The sequence below is a fragment of the Pelobates fuscus genome, chromosome 4, assembly GCF_036172605.1.
Source record: "Pelobates fuscus isolate aPelFus1 chromosome 4, aPelFus1.pri, whole genome shotgun sequence".
Lineage (NCBI taxonomy): Eukaryota > Metazoa > Chordata > Amphibia > Anura > Pelobatidae > Pelobates > Pelobates fuscus.
This window is the reverse complement of record NC_086320.1, coordinates 219,043,040-219,050,774: the sequence shown is the minus strand read 5'-3', so window position 1 is coordinate 219,050,774 and position 7,735 is coordinate 219,043,040. Positions and strand designations below refer to the sequence as shown.

Below are 7,735 nucleotides of genomic sequence, written 5' to 3'. Positions count from 1 at the left end.
ATACACACAGATACACACATACAGACACACATTCAGACACAGAGATACACACACTGACACACATATACAGATACACCATTACACTGGTAAACATATAGACCTACACAATGATACACATGCAGGTAGCACTTAGGAAATATCATGTAAGTAAGAGAATGGTCATGTTTGTTTGCGTTCATATGTATATGGCACTGCAAAATGTTTTCAAGTAATGATAAACAAAGAGGAAATATGAATACAATATTATCTCATATATCAAATTGCTGTTTTTAATTGTACCTCTCTATAATTTTAAATACTGTGTTATCATTTGAAAGAGCCAAAGTATAATAATAATAATAATGTGTGTCTGTCTTTTTCTATTATTATATTATCTATTATTATGTTTTCGCACTGTGGTAAAAAATATATTTTTTGTAGACAAATGAAAGCCTTTTTTCGCCATATTAGTTTCTGACATGCTGAGCTTTTTGCTTCTGTTAAACTATTGCTGGCTATAGAAAATAGAATAATGTTTGCATTTGGAATAGATAGCCCACTTTGCATAGTACCTGAAGTTGCTTTGTATTTTCTGAATAAAAGGTTCTACTTGTGAACATTTCTTCGAACAGAAAAATAAATCTGGGAGCTATAACAGTTTACTGTAACACTTTAAAGCATTCATATAGAGAGTGTTTCAAACCTAAGTATTCCTATTAACCACAAGTTAATACAATTTTAACTGGTTCCAAATAATCTATTTTAGATAAAAATGTTTCCTCTCTTTACAAATACCAAAATCATCTAATATCCCTTACAAAGTATGCATTGATTACATAAAATAATATAATTGATTTTATCACACATTGGGTTTTTTTTTGTGTGTGTGTATTCCTCAGTCTTGGGTCCTCTACTAGATGCCTGGGAGTCTCAGGTGTCACACTTGGAATATGCTGAACCCACTCTTGCAGCTTGTGGGGTTGCAGCCTTTCTAGCTCCTCTTTCATCCCTTGGTATTTATCCACCTTCTCTTGTTGCTTCTTATTGATGTTGTGGTCATTTCCACATCCACCAGCTTTGCAATCTTCAGTTCATTGTCCACCACCACAATGTTTGCTTGGTTGGCCAGTACTTGCTTGTCTGTCTGAAACTATTAAGTCAAACAGATCTTAGCCCAGTCATTTTCAACTACCCTCTCTGACACTGCTCACCTGGACATGGGTGCCTGCACAATTCTTCAATAAAGCAATTCATTCAAATATATGAATTGTGTATCCAATAAGCTATGAACATTTAAAGCTTGGCACACTCTATGGATATATTTCAACGTGGGTTTATGCACCCAGGCAAGGTTTGCTGGTTTATTTGAAAGGAGAGTGCCAAGCCATATATATACACAACAGTGGCTCAGTGCTACTCAGGTCTCCCTCAGTATCTCAATCCCTGAATGCTCAGAATGCTGACCTACTAGTATAGACAAAGTTAAAGTGCACTAGAAGAACTTTAATATAATGCTGTTGAGTTGCTCTTACCGAGACAGACACATGCAAAAAAAGTCACAGTCAGTGTTTCAGTCCATTAACAGGACTTTTTAACATGACTGAACAAGATTGCATGCACCATAATTTAATATACGCTCTGAAGGCAAAGACTGGTTGAAATGAGAGGTTGAATGAGTGACATCACCCATGATGTAACATTACATTTTCTTTTCACTTTATGGCTTATGTCACAGTCAATCCTGTCATAATCAATCCTGCTATGTACAGGGTACCATAAAATCTCTAAAGCTTTTGATCACTATATTTCTGTAAAGGATAAACAAATAAAAAAAATTGTGTACATTTATATGAGTCCATTTCTAGGTATCCATGGACGGCTGCACACACATAAAATGTTTGTTTTATCCTACATTTAGACTCATTTCACATACCATGTTTCAAGTAAATCTTTTACTAGATTTTAATAAAACACATTTGTTAATAAAAAGGATTATCACTTAACTGATTATGTCATGATACATCAGCAGACATAAAGTACAACATAGTAGTTCTAATCAAATAGGTTGCAAAAGTCACTAAGATCTCATAATGCAATAACTAACCTGAAGTTGACTTAATTATCGGTTTAGCATCCTGCAGCAATGTCCACTGAGTTATAGTGTAAAGATTTGTGATGGTACAGTAGAATTAGACAACTTTTTATATTTTTAGAGAAAAAAATATATTTGAAAACAAGGTTAAGCTTTTCCCACACTCAAGAAATTGAGACAATTAAATATAACAACTCAAATTTCTACGGAAGCAGTAACTAATATCTCTGTGGGAAAGACAGCAAAGTGTGTCAAAGTTAAGAGAAAAATATACTGTCAGTATTCCCAGCTACAAGCAATTCCCCATCCACTAGTGTCTGTTTTATCTGATGTCCTGTTCATGCCAAACTCATTGCTGATAAATTAGAACATGATTTAAGCAGGAGAACGAACTTAGTAGCAGTCACATAATAAAGATATCTATCAATGTTAATATTCAAATATTTCATGTTGTCTGACATTAATCTAGTCTCCTTACATCTTAGATATTCTTTTTTGACTTACAGTTAATATTTTTAGCTTTACGCAAAATAAAAAAAATGCTGAATGCTAAATAACAGATTGTAAAATTTAGAATAAAAAAATCAATAGTAAAGCAATAGTTTTTAAAAAAAAATTAACTTGATGTCATCATGTTTCCCAAACCAATTATTTCAACCTACATTAGTGTTTTAGCATTTTAGAAACTAATCTTCTTTAATGCAAAACAAATGTCTTGAAGTTCATATCCTTTTTTTTTTACTATGACCTTTCTACAATTTGTTATATTTGATTTAAGTGCCTTAATAAGTATTGATTGAATCATTTATTTACAATAAAATTCTAGACTATTTTTGAAAGGCTTACAAAGGAAGGGAAAATATTATTGCTACTGCAAGCTTAAGTTATTGTGTGAGACCTCCACCTTGATTTTTTTTTTTTTTAAGTTCAATGTTATGGGATATCATAAGTTAGTGAGTTCTCAAAGAAGAAGAAAAAATGCATTGCAATGCGAGTTATGAAACAAAAATATTGCTACAATATATACATCAAACTGTTTGCCACCTATCTATATTGATGCCATTCTAATTCATTCATTTATAGGAAAGGGTGAAACCTGAAGTTCAAATGGTGACACATACAAAATGAGGTATTTTTGTATGAAAAATACAAGGCAATAAAATAAATATTCATAGTTTTGCCTATAATAATCTGTAGATAATTAGTGCAGTTAAGTATAAGCTCTCAAATGCATAAATGCATTTATCCTGTTATGTTTGCCCTCTGTTTAATTTTCATAGCAACCACAATTGTCATCCAAATATATATATATTTATATAAATGAAAAAAATAATAATAAAAATAATAATATATATATATTGGTCATGAAGGAGAGCTCTCACTGGACTTTTCAACCAAGTTCAAATATTTGTTGTAAATACAGTCACATTGCATCAATGTTTCAGTCTATCAAAGACTTTCATCAGGATAACTGTTACTAACTACAAACACTCTTAAATACCCAAGATGCATACATTATGTTACCAGTTCCAACCAATTAGTACAAAGTAATCACCCAGGGAAAGCACAAAGCAATCACCCAAGAGCGGCGACACCCGATCAAATCTAATGGTGCATAAACATATAAATGAACCACATGCCCAACACTCTCATCCATCACTTATACACAGAATTGTGAATATCAAGGTGACACAGTGGTGGATCCGGGAGTGGGGGGGCAATGGGGCAATTGCCCCCCCCACCCCTGAGATTCTCCCCTGCCGGCTAATGAAGGGCTGGCATTGTCCAAGTGCCAGCCCTGTAATGTGCCTGCGGACCAGGGAAGGGAGCTCAGAGAGTGCGGGCAGCGGAGGGAGGGAGAGAGCCTGATCTGCCAGTGGAAAGAGGACCCGGGAGCTCAGCCTGCAGCTCCTCTGGGTCCTTCTCTCGCGAGCATGGAGCGTTGCCGCGGTTACCACGGCAACGCTCCAAATCTCACAAGAGTGAACTCTAGCCCTGGCGCTACAGGCTAGAGTTCACCTCACCACTGGGACCACCAGTTAATCCTCACTGAACCACCAGGGATGGAGAAATGTCCAGGGACATAAGGGAGGGGGGACATAAATATATTTTTTTTAAATAAAAAAAAAACATTATTAAAAAGCCTCCCTACCCTCCTTCCCTCCCATACACACACTGCCCCAACACACACACACACTGCCCCCCATACACACACTGCCTCACACACACACACACACACACTGCACACCCATACACACACTGCCCCCCACACACACACTGCCCCCCATACATACACTGCCCCACACTCACACACTGCCCCACACACACTGCCACCTATATACACACTGCCTCACACACACACACACTGCACACCCATAGACACATTGCCCCCAACACACATACAGTGCTCCCCATACACACGTACATTGCCCCACACACAAACAGTGACCCCATACACACACTGCCCCACATACATACAGTGCCCCCCATACACACACTGCCCCACACATACACACTGCCCCACACACACACTACCCCCATACACACACTGCCCCACACATACACACTGCCCCACACACACACTACCCCCATACACACACTGCCCCCACACACACACTGCCCCCGCATACATACACTGCCCCACACTCACACACTGCCCCACAAACACTGCCACCCATACACACACTGCCTCACACACACACACTGCACACCCATAGACACATTGCCCCCCACACACATACAGTGCTCCCCATACACACGTACATTGCCCCCCCCACACACAGTGCCCCCATACACACACTGCCCCACACATATACAGTGCCCCCCCATACACACACTGCCCCAAACACACATACAGTGCCCTCCATACACACACTGCCCCACACAAATATACAGTACCCCCATACACACACTGCCCCAAACAAACATACACTGCAACTCTCACACACACTGCACCTCTTACACACACACTGCCCTACACACACACTGACGCCTAACACACACACTGCAACCCTGACATACACTGCTGCCCTCACACACTCACACACACACTTCACCGCTCACACACACACACACACACTGCACTGCACCTTTCACACACACTTCACCCTTCACACATACCACTGCTCCTATGCCCTATATCCCAGCAGTTCCCAGGTAAGTTGTCAAACTGTTCTTAAACGGTTTGACTACTTACTCTGGGATGGGATCCCTGTAGTGGTTATTGTGCCTGGATTATTTATTTAAATCTACAAGTGCCCCTCCCGAGGTCAGGCTCTGGATCCGCCACTGAGGTGACACCATGTACACCATTCACTGAGAGAGTCTCCCACTGTCAATATTACTTAAATTGCAAGATTGTTTACATAGTTTGTTTCAATAGCTGTCCGACCACAGTGTCTGACACCAAGTAGCAAAAGGTTCACAAGAGAAATATCACTAAACCGGAATACACAGGGAACCAAGCAAGAGGAGTATACCTACAGATAAGCAGTGCATCATATCACATATAAAACACATTTTACCACCAAATAGGAAGTGTCATTTTAACATAAAATAAAGTGCAATATAGGATAACTTACCGAAGTGTAGTCACAATGTATACGCTATGTAATCAGCACGTGTGTTATAACACTCAAAAGGTAGCATACTGGTTCACAAAAGGAGCAAACTGCATTCAAGGAAAAGCTATCCATATAATGGACAAATGGAATCCATAGTTCGGCATGCAATTGCCTGTACTTGAACAAAATTCAAATAAAAATAATAATAAAAAGAGATCCATTATTTTACAAAGGTATGCCAAAAAAACAGTATGATATAGAAATACCACTATTAAGTATACTATATTGGTATGAATTAATAAATTCAATCCTGGCGGATGCAAATACGCAAATCCTCTAACTGGGAGGTGTTCACACTGTATCAAACTGTTCAAGTCTGAAATTACATCACATCAAAATGTAGATATATATCTCTTAATCCAAACAGCACATCAAATATACTAAATCAAAACAATTATAATAAATAAAAAAAACATAGTAAAGCATAGCTGAAGGATCAGTCCCAGGACAAAACCTTCTCTTTTAGGCAAAAACCTGTGTAAAATATTGCGTTCATTAAGGCCCCTTGGGTATAATATATACATACAGGGAGTGCAGAATTATTAGGCAAGTTGTATTTTTGAGGATTAATTTTATTATTGAACAACAACCATGTTCTCACTGAACCCATAAAACTCATTAATATCAAAGCTGAATATTTTTGGAAGTAGTTTTTAGTTTGTTTTTAGTTTTAGCTATTTTAGGGGGATACCTGTGTGTGCAGGTGACTATTACTGTGCATAATTATTAGGCAACTTAACAAAAAACAAATATATACCCATTTCAATTATTTATTTTTACCAGTGAAACCAATATAACAGCTCAACATTCACAAATATACATTTCTGACATTCAAAAACATAACAAAAACAAATCAGTGACCAATATAGCCACCTTTCTTTGCAAGGACACTCAAAAGCCTGCCATCCATGGATTATGTCAGTGTTTTGATCTGTTCACCATCAACATTGCATGCAGCAGCAACCACAGCCTCCCAGACACTGTTCAGAGAGGTGTACTGTTTTCCCTCCTTGTAAATCTCACATTTGATGATGGACCACAGGTTCTCAATGGGGTTCAGATCAGGTGAACAAGGAGGCCATGTCATTAGATTTTCTTCTTTTATACCCTTTCTTGCCAGCCACGCTGTGGAGTACTTGGTCGCGTGTGATGGAGCATTGTCCTGCATGAAAATCATGTTTTTCTTGAAGGATGCAGACTTCTTCCTGTACCACTGCTTGAAGAAGGTGTCTTCCAGAAACTGGCAGTAGGACTGGGAGTTGAGCTTGACTCCATCCTCAACCCGAAAAGGCCCCACAAGCTCATCTTTGATGATACCAGCCCAAACCAGAACTCCACCTCCACCTTGCTGGCGTCTGAGTCGGACTGGAGCTCTCTGCCCTTTACCAATCCAGCCACGGGCCCATCCATCTGGCCCATCAAGACTCACTCTCATTTCATCAGTCCATAAAATCAGTCTTGAGATGTTTCTTGGCCCAGTCTTGACGTTTCAGCTTGTGTGTCTTGTTCAGTGGTGGTCGTCTTTCAGCCTTTCTTACCTTGGCCATGTCTCTGAGTATTGCACACCTTGTGCTTTTGGGCACTCCAGTGATGTTGCAGCTCTGAAATATGGCCAAACTGGTGGCAAGTGGCATCTTGGCAGCTGCACGCTTGACTTTTCTCAGTTCATGGGCAGTTATTTTGCGCCTTGGTTTCTCCACACGCTTCTTGCGACCCTGTTGACTATTTTGAATGAAACGCTTGATTGTTCGATGATCACGCTTCAGAAGCTTTGCAATTTTAAGAGTGCTGCATCCCTCTGCAAGATATCTCACTATTTTTGACTTTTCTGAGCCTGTCAAGTCCTTTTTTTGACCCATTTTGCCAAAGGAAAGGAAGTTGCCTAATAATTATGCACACCTGATACAGGGTGTTGATGTCATTAGAACACACCCCTTCTCATTACAGAGATGCACATCACCTAATATGCTTAATTGGTAGTAGGCTTTCGAGCCTATACAGCTTGGAGTAAGACAACATGCATAAAGAGGATGATGTGGTC

General features: G+C 39.1%; 1 long non-coding RNA gene across 1 annotated transcript in view; it reads right to left on the bottom strand.

The window, feature by feature from the left end:
* LOC134607975 (uncharacterized) overlaps positions 1-5,267 on the bottom strand; it is a 911,454-nt gene extending 906,187 nt beyond the window's left edge. The window contains exons 1-2 of the long non-coding RNA XR_010090703.1: positions 5,179-5,267; positions 5,056-5,109 (exon numbers count right to left, since the gene is read on the bottom strand). This is a non-coding gene — a long non-coding RNA (uncharacterized LOC134607975). The remainder of the gene's footprint in view (positions 1-5,055; positions 5,110-5,178) is intronic.
* Positions 5,268-7,735: the final 2,468 nt, after the last annotated feature.